We start from the raw sequence: 16,505 nt of genomic DNA, 5'->3' as shown, positions 1-16,505 counted from the left end.
ACGCCAAGTGAGACACTAGTAAGTTACCGAGACTTGGTCATCTTTCTAGTAGAGACACTAGCGGCACAGTGATTTGCCTTTTAAAGTGATATTAAGGGTAACACGTTTTCAGCAGAGGTTTCTCTGCACTGAAGGACCTAGAGACTGTGCCCATTATGCCCAATCAGCATCTCATCCCACCACCTTTTCCAGATTTTGAACTGTGTGCTGGTACCCTTTGATTTGTAATCTGAAGTCTCTATGCCATTTACAAAGTGGAGGAGGAAAGGTAAGAACTGGCTCCTTAATTTAAAAAAGAGAATCGATCTATTTATTCTATGAATGATTATTGCCTCAATTATGCAAATACATCTAATGCATCACAAAACAACTTAAGAATTATTTTCATTCAGCTGTCTCATTCTCCTGAAAGCCTAAACTTAGAGTCAAGCTGATGCTAATGTCTCCTCTTGCACTCTGAAGATTTGCTGATGAAATAGCCCTTTATTCTAGCACAGATCACCACGTACATATTTTCTGATTTAAGACTATAAAAAGGAAGATTCTGGAGGGAGTTTGTTGGCTTTCCGGTTGGAAGAAGTCACCCGGGTCCTCAGAAGATGCCTATGCATACTTTAGAATGATAAAGCAGCAGCATTCAGCAGCTCTGCATCAGTCACAAGTCAAAAGAATGTTCTTTTAAAGTGTGACATGTTGCATTTCGTATTAACATAACCTCTATAGATTACTATCTATTCTATCATGCACTTTGTCTGCTTCCCCCATATTGATTTAGGTAATTCCAAAAGTTTGCTTTGCCTTTTAGCACAAATATTCCACTTATTTTGCTCACCATGGTTTTGCTCTGCTGCACATTGTCCTGGGATCGTGGAGGCTTTTTTTCTTTGTGTCTTACTGGAAAAGAATTACTCTCCATGTGTCTTAGTACTTCTTGCCTCGTCTGAAATATAATCCAGGGGGAAAGCATTTGATGTTCTTCCTTTGGTACTTTTTTCACGTGTCCAAGATGAGACTGTGTAGAAGAAATCAGTGGCTTGCATTTTATTCATTCATCAAACATTTATTGAGTGCCTATTGTGTGCCAGCTATTTGGTCAGTTTTCCAAAGAGACCATTAAATAGTGAAAATGTTAAGACTTGCTGTCAACTCTTCACTCATCTTTTTAAATGGTCATAATGGTCACAAAGAGAAATACAAACACTTAAGTAGATAAGAGCGTCCTTCATTTACATAATCAGTTACACTTTTCCGAAGTATAGCACAGCTGTCTTCTTGTTTTATCATCACAACAAAAATGTGTGTTAGTAGCTAATGTTCTCCTCCTAACCTTTACTCCCACGGTTTTCCCACATTCAGTTTATGGTGATTCCATCCTTCCAGCCGGGTGTCGTCCTTAGCGCCTTTTGGTGACTTGATCAGATTTTGCATTTTGAAAAGCCTGCTCTGGTCCCAGCATGGAGTCCAAGGTGAGGAGGAGCCAGAGTGCATCCTAACATTTGGGCCAGGGAGAGGTGAGAGAAGGTGACCTACACTAGGATGGCAGCTTGGCTGGAGGTTGAGAGCAGTTGGCATATTTGAGAGGTGCTCAGGACATTGATCCAGCCAGACTTTGTTTGGATGGGCTATAGAGGTGCCAGAGTACAAGGGTCATGAATCAATGATTTCCTGGCAGCATTTCTGGAGAAACTGCAGATCATAATAATATTTCCTTCATTAGTATTGTCTTATACAAGTTGCAAAGTATTTGGACACAGTCTGTGTCAATTTAAGCCCCAAATACAGCTGGTGGGTTAGGTTTTCTATTTTGTGGCTGAAGAAATCCAAGCTTAGAGCAGTAGAGTTCAAGGTGGCACAGGTGTAGCTGGTGACAGAACTGAAAGCTATCCAGGTGCCCTGATCTCACAGAGCTTGTCTGACTCATTTGGAAAATTGAGATAGATGAACCAAATTATCTTTCCTCCTCCTCCTTTTGTCACTTTAATAAACCAACAATCAAATATTGTACCTTCAGTGACTTAATGTGACTGTCCATATTATTGAATTGCATGACCAAATAGCTCTTTAATTGGACTGGTATAGACAAAAACCCAAAATTTTAAATAACCATTGAGTTTAATGCCATATCTTTACAGCTTTTTCAGGGTTTCTCAGCCTCAGCAAAATGAACATTTTGGTTAGGATAGTTCTTTGTGGTGGTGGCCGTCCTGTGCACTGTAGGATGTTTAGCAGCATCCTCAGCCTCTGCCCACTGGATGCCAGTAGTACCCCCTCCCAGTTGTGACAACCAAAAATGTCTCCAGATATTGCCAAATGTCCCCTAGGGGGCAAAATTACCCCTGCTTGAGACCCACTGGTCTGTCTGATTTTCACACATGTTTTTAAGAAGATGTGACAATTACTGTATGAGAAGAAGATCTGAAAAGAGGAGATATGCTAAATGTTCTGAGTATTATATATACTATTCAACGAACATGCAGAACTTCAGAGAGAGGCCGACACAGAGGTTCAGAGAGAGCTGCAAACACAGCACAAGTGCTGGGGTAAGAGTATGAGATCCCTCAGTTTCAATGATCATGACTTTAACAACGCTCTCCTGCTTTTGATGACCGCCAAAAGTCGGGTCACCTGGCCTGGGTTAAAGATTGCCTTAGCCTGCCTTCCCCAACAGTCCTTATATGCTTTCTTCCATTAACCACAAACAAAATATAACAAACCTTGATTGTCTGCCAAGATCATGCAACATACGTCAAATTTGATGACAACCCATGCAGTTAAGTATGGTGACTCTTTCAATAGAATTACTACACTGAACCTTAGTTTTAGAACAAATTATCAGAGGTACTTTGGAGCAGCTTGTGAATACTATTATCGCAAGCAACTCCCTAGAGGCAGACACTTATTTTCACCCCCTTCTGTGAAAAACAAACAATAAGAAAATTTTGTGATGCTTCCGCTAAGATAAATCTATGAGTGGGCGATGTGTGTTCTGTTCCCTGAGGTGTGGTCAAAAGCAGGGGGCTTAGCCTCTGACTTGGCACTGGGCCCCATGGAGTCCAGCTGTCAAGATGCAGCCATTCTCCGCCCATGGACCAGTCTACTTCTGAGCTCTTCTGTTGCTGACCTCACTTCCTGTTTGGTGCGGTCACCCCACCATCTGTGCTCTTGACCACAACCTCGTCATTAAATGCTGACTGTTCCCTCGTTCTACTTAACCCCTCCCTAAGGAACCTACTGGAAGGGCTAAGCTGCTTACCCTAACAGGGAGCCTCTCTTCACTCAAAATGGTTAAGGTCTTAATATGGAAGTTTCCAAATTTGCTTTCTATGAACATTTGATTTCCAAAATCTTTGAAGTCGTTAAGTTCACTTAACTCAGTCGTATTGATTACAGGGTATTCTTTGGTAATTCTGAAGATGCCCGAAACCGGGCACTGTTGCAGGGCCAAGCTGATATGAATCAGTTATTCATCCTCCATCAGTGCTGCCAGTGTAAACATCTTAGGAAATTCAGCAGAACTTGTACTGACCTGTGGCATGGCCTGAAATTCACTTTTATAACACTCTGCTTGCTTGTCCTTTATCTCCTCACAAAAGCAAAATTTTTGCAAGTTACAAAGAAGTGGGAGATTATTGAGTCCTCTTAACACTTCTACTAATTGTGGATACCTTTTCCACCCCCCTGCCCCACCCCCACCCAACATGCTTTCTTTTCTGCTGCACTCAGAGCTTTTCCTAGATGTGACCTCTTTGGTTTGGAGCTCCTACCATCTTAGGAAGCCACATTTCCCACCCTTCTTAAGCACTGTTAATTGATAAATAATCAGCTTCCCGTTGGGTGTTGCATAGCAGAGATATCTGCCAATCATAGGAAAACAAATACTACTCTTTGCCTAGTCCTTTCTGGTAATAAACTTATATTATTTACATTTCCTGTTCCCCACATTGTGATAACCCTGGACCTAATGCACTTGAGTTTCAACTTGGTTGTGATGTTATTGTCCAGTCATACAATCTTCACTGGGTTTTTGATTCCCTACTTGCCCCTCACCTGTATCACACTCGGTCTCTCCTATCTCAGTAAACAGTTGGCCACTTGGTGAGCTAACCAAGCCAGAACACCTAAGGGTCATCCTGGGTTCCTCCCTTTCCTGAAACCCCCACATTGAATCTCCGAGCCAGCTTTGCCAGGTCTGTTTCATAGCACTTTCCAAATTCATCCTCTTCTTTCCGTCCACACTGCTGTCATCTAAATCTTAACTCTCACCATCCATTGTTCCTCACTTAGGCAACACAATAACCCTATATTCCAATTCTGTGGCCAGTGAGATCTTTTGAAAAGAAAATGAAGTTGTGACATTTCAGTGCTTAAAGCTTTCCAGTTGGTTTCCATTACACTTAGACTTCCATTACACTTATCTTCATCCATGACCTTGGCCTTCCAAGGCCTCCTACGTGATCCTCCCTGCTTCCTAATACCTCCTCTCAGCTTACCACTGCCTGGCCACATTAGTGTCCTTTCTGTCCCTCAAATGCGACCAGCTCTTTCCTGCCCGAGGCCTTTGTACTTGTTCTTCCTTCTGCCTGGGACCTTCTTTGTGTAGCAGGCTTTTTTCATATCCTATAAGTTGCAGGAAAAAATGTCACCTTCCCTGACTGCTCTCTCCAAAGTGCTTCTGACTCCACTCAGTTACCACTGATCATATCACAGTAGCTGCTGCCTTCATTGTTTGCATCGCTACTTGGTATTATATTATACATTCATTATTTGTCTCTCTCCCTACTGGCGTGTAGGCTTATTCAGGGCAGGGCCCCAATCATTCTTTCCCACAATATCCCCATGTGGGCCTGGCACAGGGTAGCACCCAATAAATATCTATGAGTAGATGAATTTGGCTCCCTGGGTGTTTTTACCTAACTTACACCAGGGGATTCCAAACTACACTCATCATCAATTGATGATTGCAAAATGTATTGGCCTCAAGGTTTTATCCATTTCCTGCTAAATGAGACTCTACAGGGCCTGGACTTGGAATCAATACTTTGAAAAAACTTTGGAGGTGATTCTGATATCACCCATGTTTGGAAATCAATTGATTTACATGGTGAACCACTTACCATTCAAGAAGCCACCACGAAGTCTAGGATTCTGAGGCAAAGTGGATCTGGAGAGTGGAGGCCAGAGCTTTGCTTCATATGGCTCTTAGTTAATGTACTACAAGTTTTCAGAGAGGTCTTTTGTTTTTTAACCTAGTGTTCATTTCAAATGAACACTCTAAGGATATAAGAGTCGTAGGAATGCTTCCTGTACATAGCATGGTCTGACAATATGTCCCTCAGCATCCATTTTCTAGGTAATCCAAGCCAGAGGTTCTCAACCAGGGACATTGGGCAATGTCTGGAGGCATTGTTGGTTGTTACAACTGGCAAGAAGTTCTGGCATCTAGTAAGTAGGTAGAGACCTGAGATGCTGCTCAACATCCTACAAGGCACAGCACAGCCCAACAAACAATTGTCTAGCCCAAATGTCAGTAGTGCCAAGATTGAGAAATCTTGACTTGTGTATTTCTGTAGACATCAAAATCTCTACTGTTTTTAAGAATAATTTTGTATGGTGCTCTCTAAAATGAACTATACATATTTCCCTACTGTTTAAGAGATGGAGTTGACAGAATGTGAGTTACCTTTTCCATCTGTGAGTCACAATTATGAACAGCATGTTTCATACTGTGCCAGGATTATTCTGAGAAGAGTGATAGTGGCCCCTTCTAGAAGCCTCAGTGCCTTGGGCTCTTTGCTTCTTCACTCCTCAACTCTTTGTAATTTTAGGCCTTATTTCTTAAACGTTTCCTGTTTTCTCTCCTTTATCAGACTTTAGCTGATTTCTTGATTTATTAATGTCTAACAGCCTTGTCTAATTCACTATCTCTAGTCTCATTTAGCTGGAATAACAGTTTATTAAATCTATTAGTCCTGGGTCTAAAATTAGGAATCATAATCTCTGAACTAGGATTTGAGGAAATTCTCAGAGAGCCTTCGTGTGTGGACATTGGATCTGTGACTATATGTGAGTGAGAAGCCAGGGCCCACTTCTGTCCAGCAACCACTCATTGAGAATATGTTGTGGACTGGCCTGCTCTGGGGAAAATGCAAAAGGCACTGAAAGAAAAGCAAAAGGAAGGAGGAAGGAGATAGCTCCTCCCAGCTCTTCTTTCTCAATTCCATCAGGGTTAAAATTCTCCCAGGCAGCCCAGGGGGGCAGGTGTGTTAGTGGTCTATCTAGTCTGCCATTGACAAGGATTGCGGGGCCCTTTCTTAAGTCTGGGCCACATCACGGAATGTTACTTGGCATGGCCTGTTTTAGATTGTAAACTCCAAAATGATGAAGAGTATTTAAATAGATTTAAAAGTCTTAGATGCTTAGAAAATTTTGGACTAAGATCAACAATGTTTACAAACAATTACAATTAATTTAATATTTTTTAATGTACCTTCTCAGATTTTCTGGTTCTAACCTTATTTTCGAAAGATCAAGTTTTCTGATTTGTTTTATTCTTAAATACATTTTGAATACTTAAAAACTTAAAGATAGATCAAAGGAAACAACAAGAACTCCCATCGATCATTATATGGTACTGCTTTCTTTATCTTTCTGGTGACTACTTGCATGTGAATATGGGATACATGTCAGTTCAGATAAGTTATACATAAAGTCTAAGACTAATTTGTTCATTCAAATATAATCATTGTTACTAAGGGCTCTTTCCTTGAAAGATGTCATGACCCTTTGAAATCAAAACTGGTCAAGATTTTTTCCTTTCTCTTTGGCTATTTGACACTTTCTTAGAACTCTCCTAACTTTAAGAAATTTTAGAGTAAAATTTGAGCCTTTGGAGTGTCAGCTAAATTAGATTTCTGAGATGAAGTTTTCAGAAGAATTTGGAGTTGTGGCTTTGGGGAAAAGTTGCCATGGAAACAGCAAAAGACATTCAGATGAATAAACTTTAAAAATATTTTTTGAATGACCCCTTTCTACAGCTGACTGAAATATCTGGTAAAGAAATGTATAAGTCAGTCCAAGTAAAATAAAGATGCTAAAAGCCTCTCGCGTGTGGAGCACCTCAGCTCTGCATTTGCCGAGCCCTCCGGTGCCAGGGTGGGTGCTGCTGCACATGGACGGAACTCCCTACTGTTGCTCTGGATTCCTTACCTGGAAGCGCTGCTTTAATTAGATCCACAGAGTAATAATAGTTTAGCAAGAAAATGAAGTGTCGAGTTTGCTGGAAGAATTTGAAAATAGTAACACATAGTATTATTTTTGCAAGTATTTATGCACATGACCTTTAACAGTCCCATGATGATGTCATTTCGATTGTCTAAGCAAAATGTAAAATATAGTCTTGACTGATCTCAAAAGATGAAACGTTCTCCCATCTTGGCTACTGACTCCCAGAGAAGGCTCTCTATCCATCAGGATCCCAGCGGGAGACAGATGGCACACTCAAAAAGGTTTACCTTAAGGAATGAACTAGCACCCATATCTCAACAGGTTTAAGGGGACCAACAAGGGGTGGTGAAGCACACAGCAATTGACAACGTGGGAAAGCTGTTACCACATGGGCACAGGGAGGGATCAGTGTTACCAGAACCTAGGGACTTCCAACTTCTGCTGGAAGGGACCCTGGAAATGTACCCAGAGAGGACTGCAGCAAGGGCAAAATATGGAGAAGCAGGGATGGAGTGGGACAATAAATACTCTGACTTCTTGGTCTTCCTGCTCCCCCATTTCCTTCTAGTACCAAACCCAACCAATCCATTGGTTGCTTTGAGATGCAGTCCATTGAAATCAGTCTCACAGGGCTCAGGCCAGCACGGAGAAGGGCAGAAATTTTTGTTTTGTTTGGCATGGACAGTGGCGGGGGAGTTGGCAAACAGCAGAAAATATCATCACATGCATGTCCAGTCTTGTTTGGGGTTTACTTAGATTATGAAAGACCCTAAATTTCTAGGCGTATAGAGGACTCCCAGATTGCTTAGAATATCTCTTTGCTCTCCTCTATGGGTTATTTTAATTACCACATTTCAACTAGTAAGGTGCTATGCCAATTCCATCCATATGTGATATGTATGTCTTTAAGAATATTCAGGGACCGGCCCAGTGGCCCAGCGGTTAAGTGTGTACGTTTGCTTCGGCGGCCTGGTGTTTGCCGGTTCGGATCCCGGGTGCGGACGTGGCACCGCTTGGCAAAAGCAATGCTGTGTTAGGCATCCCACATAGAAAGTAGAGGAAGATGGGCACGGATGCTAGCTCAGAGCCAGTCTTCCTCAGCAAAAAGAGGAAGATTGGTAGCAGTTAGCTCAGGGCTAATCTTCCTCAAAAAAATAAAAAAGAATATTCACATTACAACCCTATTAAAGTACTTACCCTTCACTTATTATACATATATAGAGAGAGATACGTGTATCAATGATATGTTATTGTGATGTGATGTACTTTACATACATATTGTAGTTAATTTAATATTGAGAAGTTCCATACTTAATTCAAAAATGCTTTGGTCTAAATTTATTGATATAAATTAAAACTATAATGGATTTTTCTTTCCTCTAAGCCCATTAGGATAGTCTAATGTAATTTATTGTCCAAACAATGAAAAAGGAAGAACTGGTTTAGCTCTTTTTCTGGTTGATGGGTAAAGAGCTTTAACCTTTAAAGTTACACATCAGCACAAATGGGTTAACCTGTGCTTTAATGAAAAGTGATTCTCATTTATCTCTGGTTAAGGAGTGGTTGCAACTGAGTACAGGTTAGCCACCCTGTACTCCAGTTAACTTAGTAGAGAGGAAATTCTCATTTCAACTTTGACTGCAGAAAGTGCCTTTCATTCTTGTTAGTTCCTCCTTGAGGCCCCTGTGCACCCACTTTCATGATATTCATCTTGCTTGTAATTGCTTCTTTAAAGACCATATTCACCACAGACCTGAAAAATCCAAAGGTGCAGAGGCCAGAACCAGGGACTTTAGCTGGACTCCATCTCCTTGGCCACATGTAGCATGTGCCTGATGCTTAGTATGTCCTTGAATGTCAGCAAAATTAATGGTTTAGAGCTCTTAGAAACATTTAGGCTGACTTACAATAATTATAATAATAGCCAATGTTTATTGAATGCTTTCCATGAGCCCTGGACATTCTACATATATTATCTCTTTTAATCTTTAAAAGAACCGTATGAGGTAGGTCTTGTTAGCGTCCCTGTTTAAAAGATGAGGAAACCAAACCATCGAATTTAGGCTTGTGTCAGGGTCATGTAGCTAATAAGTAGTGGCACCAGGACTCAAATCCTTGTTTCTTTGACTGCTGAGTCGCAGTGCTTGAAGCACTGCACAATGGCTGACTGTTAAAATGGCTTTGGCTTGAGGTGATACCTTTGAGATGACACTTTAAAAAACTTTTCCTTTTGTAATAATTGCAGAATGATAAGAAGTTGCAAAAATAGTAGAGAGACCCATGTACCCTTTGCCCAGCTTCCCTCAATGATAGCATCTTATGTAACTATAGTATGATATCAAAACCAGGAAATTGACATTGGTACGATACTATTAACTTGACTACAGACCTTGTTCACATTTCACCAGTTTTTTACATGCGCTCCTTTGCGTACGTGTGAGTGAGAGAGAGAAAGGGTGTGTGTGTGTGTGTTAGTTTCATGCAATTTTGTCACGTGTATACGTTGGCATAACCCCCACTACATTCAAGATATGGAACTGTTCCATCAGCACAAAAGAACGTCCTCATGCTACTCCTTTGTAATCACACTCATGCTACCTCCTACCATCATCTCTAATCCGGGCAATTGCTGACCTGTTCTCCATTAAATGACACCTTTGAAATCACTCCCTCTGTCCTTCTGGTACAATGGGAACATTCCTGTCTCCATTGACCATTTACGCCAAAAACATTCAGAAACATAACAGGAGAGAGTAAGGTGACTTGATAATGAGATCAGAGAGGATTTTGGTGTTCTTGTTGTTAGCAATATATACAACCACAAATAAAGAACATCCTGTTTGGTATTTTTAGCTGAGTATTGTGGTAATTGTATAATTCCAGCTCTTGTGTTTTCTCTAGCAAAGTGCTTTTGATTGAAACACCACAGAGTTTAGCTCTTGCGTGAATGCTCTATGCTCCCTCTTTGCATGGCTGTTCTAATGGAACGTCCATTTCAGGAATGAGAATCACGCAGTTAAACTTGCAGCAGCCTGGAAAAGGTACATGAGAGCTGGCTCTCTGCCCTCCAAAAGTATTTATGAACAAGGTTAAACACAAGCCCTGCATGTATTTGTGGTAGCCACGACCCAGTTGTACTCTGGGCAGCACAAGGGTTATGTAAACCCTGACATTCATGGTACACATGCATTTTTATTCATTCATTTCAAAGGGAGGGGCAGTTCACAGACCTCTCTTGGGGAAAAGTTTGAACCTTATCAAGATTAACTGGTTCAAAAAAACCTTAATAGCTGTTTTTATTCAGGATGGCTACAGAGTGAAACCTTATCATCGGGACACAGTTAGAAAGACTTCCTGCATTTATTTGGTTCCCACTATTTAAAAAGTGGTGTAAAAAGTGCTGATGCTGTTTGATTCTGCGAACATAGGCACACTCTTATTGGATACTTCAACTATTGTACAGTTTTACTATATGATTTGCTCTCATTTTTATTAGAAAGGGAGAATTTTTTTTAAAACCTAGACGTTCTTAGACCAACCTATTTCTTTTAATTAGACAGGCAGGGGATGCCAGCATTACTGTGTAGGTACTTCGTATCGTCCATTGTAGGGAGCCTAAGAAAAACCTGGATTTGAAGAACCATGGGGCCTCCCATGAGATTTCTGCATTGGAGGACACTTTTTTATTTTGAATGTCATTAAAAAGGAATGAAATGTAGAACTCCTGACATGTACACATACACACACAAAATGGTGCTTTACTTTATAGTTGTGTTGTCCAAAATGTAGAATTGTGTTCATACTGAGTAACTGTTGCCACACTAATGCAGCATAACAAACTACTTTGAAATTCAATGGCTTAAAATAACCATCACTTCTTCTCATGGATTTGTGGCTCAGCTGGAGTTGGCTTGTTTGGGCAGAGCTCAGCTGTTTGACTTGAGGTCAAGCTGCTCGTCCTGCTGGCCTTCGATCCTTGGTCAGTTCTGTTCCACATGTGTTTATTCTGGAGCCTGGGTTGGTGGGGCAGCATCTACCTGGGGAAATGCAGAAGCAGAATATAACAAGTAGAATCCACTAAGGGTCTTAACACATAGGCGGGACTCTGACACACTCTCATCTGTACCCACCTGCCTTTGGCCAGGGCAAGTCACATGTCCAAGCGTAACATCAGTGGGTGGTGAAATACACTCCCTCCATGATGGGGCTGTGGCAAGGTATGAGGACAGTGACGGGTGAAGAAATGAGGCAAATCATTCACTTTACCACAGTATGTAATCAAATTCTCTTGAAAATGCTGATGTTTTTAAGAAGGTGCAAATCTGTCTATCTCAATTTTTTTTTTCCTATTTGGTCAATGAGTTCTTTCTGTCATGGATATCAACATATATCTCCTTATGACCTAATTAAACAAGAAAAGCAGGAAGATAGGGCCATCGTACTGATTCTAGCCCCCACAGACACACATTGATTGAATATATATAGAATATAGATATCAAAGGAATATCATAGAAATAGACTGAATAATATTAATGTTTAAACAGAATTATCACAGTCTTCCCCTGTTTCCTTGTGCTTAGCAGCTCTGGTTCCTCAATCTTTCAAAAGGAAAAGGTTCAGAATCACCTCCCAGGAGATGTTTGTATCTGCTTCGATTTAACAGTGTCACTTTAAAAAGACTTGTGAATTTAGCTCCTGTTTTAAAACCTAGAAGAAATTTTGGATGTGATCATTTACAGGCAGAGGAAAAAATATATTAATCTTTTAGTTCAAACAAATCGGAGCCAACATTTGGAAATTAGCTGGTTAGTTTGATCAATTTTGACATGTAAATGGATAGGCTAAATTAAAAATAATGCCCACGCAAAATCTCCTCTCTGAATTGTAAAACCTTTCCCCTGTCTTCTTCCATTTTATCAACCGATTGGACAGTTGCCAAATCCTGTTTTGTTTTCACTTTGCGCTGTGGGTGCGCATACCTAGCAGAACACCTGCCATATTGCAGCCACTCGGTTGTCTAAATCAGGAGTCCGAAAACTGTGGCCCACAGGCCAAATCCGGCCTGCTGCCTGCTTTTTTACAGCCCAAGAGCTAAGAATAAATATTATATTTTTAAACAGTGGGAAAAAATCAAAAGAACAGTATTTCATGACCTGAAAATTATATGCAATACAAACTTTACTGTCGTAAATCAAGTTTTCTTGGCAACAGCCATGCCCATTGATTTACGTATTGACTATGGCTGCTTTCCTGCTGCAGCAGCAGGGTTGAGTAGTTGCAACAGGCTGTGTGGCATGCACATGTAAAATATGTACTCTCTGGCCATTTACCAAAACAGTTTGCAGGTCTCTGGTCTAAAGCTATGTCTCAAGTTACCGTGCTGTAGACAGGTCTACTATTATATAAGAAAGAGGGCCAAAGAAAGGGGACACACATCGTTAGTGTGGAGGGGAATGCTGGGTACATTCAAATGAGGGCAAAATATCACTGAACATTCATTTATTCACAGGTATGTGTGGAGAACAGGATCTGTGTCCAGCACTAAAGGAAAATTTCAGAAAAGGATAATATCTAACTTCTACTCTTAGGCTTCCTCTTGAATTAAAAGTAAGAGGTATCCACATATAGTTTATAGTGTCTGAAACCTATCTGTCTTGTCTAATTCTCTAAGTCATCAGAAAACCCTTTGGCATTTTTAAGTTAAAAATAGTATTTTGGGGGCCAACTCTGTGGCATAGTGGTTAAGTTCAGTGCATTCCACTTCAGTGGCTCAGGTTTGTGGGTTCGAATCCCAGGCAAGGACCTACACCACTCATCAGCCAAGCTGTGGCAGTGACCCAGATATAAAGCACAGATGTTAGTTCAGGCCTAATCTTCCTCAAGCAAAAAACGAGGAAGATTGGCAACGGATGTTAGCTCAGGGTGGATCTTCCTCAGCAAAAAAAAAAAAAGGGGGGGGTTGTAGCTTATTTTATAAATATTCTAGGCAGAATAGTTTTCATGAGCATTACTTTTCTTACCTGTTCAAAGTGGAGAATTGAACTCTGAAAAATGTCATTTACGCATTGGTTTTTAACAATGCACTGGTTCCTATTGTTTTGCATTTGAGATTTTTACATTAGAGTATCCAGAACTCCCTCAGAGGAAAGAATGTAAAGGGCCTCCAAGGGCTGACCCTAAAAACACCACTGCCCTGTTCTTTAAACTCTGTATAGCTCGCTGAGCACTTAGCCACAAGAGCTGGGTGGTGAGAGAGCTCTTGGTCCTGCCAGTGCAGTCTGTATTTTGCCAAGGGATATGACCCCGTCTTATGCTGTGTGATGTTTCTTTTGGCTGACTCTTCCACATTCTTTTGACCCTTTGAATGTAGATGTCTTTGCAGCTTTAGCCCTACAACATGGCCTCCTGCTATCATTTCCTGCAGGTCTTGTCTTAGATCTCAGCAGCTTCCTGAGTAAATGTCACCTTACTATCTCAAGAGAGGAGCTTGGGAGGCTCACAAAACCTGGTTCCCATCAGATATGAAGCATAATATTCCTGAGTCTTCTCAGTGGACTCTGCAGGAGGATGAGCCTAGAATTCTCTTCAGTTCCAAAGCCAGGGGCAAGGTGGGGCACTGAACAGAGAACCAGGAAAATACCCCTAAGGGTGGGGACCAAATGACTCCAGAGGAGGAAATTCCAGTTGAAAATAGAAACCAGGTCAGCACCCTTGTGAGAGCCAGTGTACTAGACTCAGAAACTGGCAACCTGTGGCCTGCGAAGGCTGCTATCACAGGTCCATGGATTGGTCTGAATAAGAGTGTTGTGTTTTATGGCAGTAATTGGGTGGTGCAAACTCGAAATGAAACAGTTGTGCTAGGCTGGAAAGTTATGTGGAAATAACTCAATTTCATATATTTGTCATGTTGATCAATGGTCAATTTTTTAACAAAGGCAATTTGGAAACAATATTTTCTTGAGAACTATGGTGTATGTATATATGGTGGAGGCAACTTCCAACTTACCATGATAAGAATTTTCTCCTTTGGTTGTTAAGAGACACAGCATTATTTTGTAGAAGCTATATAATCTCCCCTTGTTAATTAAATTAAAAGATCGCAATTAATGATTGTTCCTTAGAATGACAGATCTATAATTAACTGAGAGAGACTCACAATTTTACCAGGTTGCTAAGAAAGCCAGTGGCTTTTTGACTAGTCTGATGAATTTCCAGAATATCTTTAAAGAGAGTTGAATGTCTAGAAACTTTACCATAGCCCTTAAAAAGTTGTGGAACAGGGTGTCATTTGGGGAAGTTTTGTTTCCTTGATGCAGCCCATGATCCAATTTGGAGGACACTAAACCCCTCCAGGGTTTTATCTGTAAATAAAACGAAGAATATGGGCTACGAACTGTTTTAACCTGTTAGAGTTTGGGGGTTTTTTGGGGGAGGGGTGCTGGAAGAGGGTAAAATGGACACTTTTGACTTTAGTGAGGAAAATATTGCATGATGGAAGACTGCTGTCTATCGTTTGGTTGTCACAAGCTTTACAATAGTATTTTACAGTAGAGAAACATGTGTGTAGGACTGTTTCTCAGAGGTTTGTTTGCAACCCTTAATTTATTTGTTACTTAAAAGTTTTAAACATCCTAGACACCAAAATATTCGTGTACAAGTAGGATTTTGTTAGAGAGATATATTTTTGATCTATATTTTACATATGTGTGTGAAAATATAATTCCTTCCACGAGAGACACAAGGAGACAGAAAGTGGGTTAGTAGTTGCTTGGGGCTGGGGGTGGGAAAGGGGAGTGACTGCCAATAGGCACCAGAGGTGTTATTAGGGTGATGGAAATGTTCAAAACTGGATTATGGCGATGGCTACACAACTCAGTAAATTTACAGGTGAATTTTATGTTATACAAATTACATCTCAATAAAGCTGTTTTTAAAGAGCATGCATTAATAAGAGAATCAAAAAGTATTTATTTGCAAAGGAAGGCTTGAAATCAACCTTATACAACTAAACTTGAAATACATTAGTAACATTATAGTATATCTCCCTTCTTTCTTTTCTTAGAAAAATCAAAACGTAATAAGAGAAAACACCACTTTTTACTACTTATTCAGGATTCACAGTAATCTGACCAAGCATACATTTGTGGTTAACACAGAAACATCCCACTGAACTAGACAACAGACTTCTAAGAAATTCAACTTTCTCAAATCAAAAGCAAAAAAGACATCTGAGCAACCATCAGGATTGTCTACACAATTTAATGAAAATGTTCTAAAACTGGGTTATAGTTTTAATTGCACAATTTGGTAAATTTACCAAACATCATTGAATCTTACATTCAAAATGGGGGAATTTTATGATATATAAATTATAGTATGATAAAATCAACTTCATAAATATAAATATAGATGTAAATATATATATATAATACCCTCTAGTGACGCAGACCCAATGCCTGCATTCCATATAATGAAGTCACAACCACAGGGCCATAGTCTTCTATTCATCTTATTTGGGAATTTTTGGCTTTGACTGTGACACTCGAGTTTGCTTGGGGCTATTGAAATTATTCCCTTTGTTTAAAGAGGTTCTATTGAAAACAGCTTTTCACCCATTTTTTGTTTGTCTTTGCTTTATTTTCTAGCACAATGGAAATATCCCATGCTAACTTCAACTTCTTTTCTTTCCTCTTTTTTTTCTAACTTCTATTTATCATTCTCTTGCCCTTGTGGTCAAGGTCATTCAGACCTTGTGGTTCCATTCATATGGGCTTTTAGTTTCATAGCATTTAGTAAGACTGTCTTGTGCTAGTTGGAGATGTGTTCATTAACTTGAGGAACCTGCATGCTAAATGGTCTACCAGGGACACACAATGTTATGTAGGGGCACCTTCCTCAGTAAACCTGAGATATAGCATCATTTGTTTAACACCTCTATTGAGATATAATTCCCATATTTAAATACAGTTCCCACATTAAAATACAATTCACACATTTAAAGCATACAACTCAGTGGTTTTTAGTATATTCACAAGATTGTACAACCATCACCAATAGCTAATTTTAGAATATTTGTGTCCCCCCAAAAGGAAATCTCATACCCATTAGCAGACACACTCCATTTACTTCCACCACCCTCCAGCCCCTGACTAACACCAATTTGCTTTCTGTCTCTATGGATTTGCTTATTCTGGACATTTCATATAGATGGAATCATACCGTATGTGATCCTTTGTGACCGTCTCCTTTCACTTAGCATAATGTGTTCAAGGTTCATCCAT

At 40.2% G+C, this 16,505-nt stretch overlaps 1 protein-coding gene across 5 annotated transcripts in view; it reads left to right on the top strand.

Moving 5' to 3' along the window:
* The window catches only part of ARHGAP6 (Rho GTPase activating protein 6), a 462,138-nt gene that overhangs the window by 226,132 nt on the left and 219,501 nt on the right, over positions 1–16,505 (top strand). The window contains exon 2 of one of the 5 annotated variants that reach the window (XM_070257118.1): positions 193–268. The exons of the other annotated variants lie outside the window; for them this stretch is intronic. The gene's annotated coding sequence lies outside the window, so the exon portion shown is untranslated. The remainder of the gene's footprint in view (positions 1–192; positions 269–16,505) is intronic. 5 annotated transcript variants of the gene reach the window in all.

The sequence above is a fragment of the Equus caballus genome, chromosome X, assembly GCF_041296265.1.
Source record: "Equus caballus isolate H_3958 breed thoroughbred chromosome X, TB-T2T, whole genome shotgun sequence".
Taxonomy (NCBI): Eukaryota; Metazoa; Chordata; class Mammalia; order Perissodactyla; family Equidae; genus Equus; species Equus caballus.
Note: the sequence above shows the minus strand (reverse complement) of the source record. Positions and strands in the feature narration are given on the sequence as shown.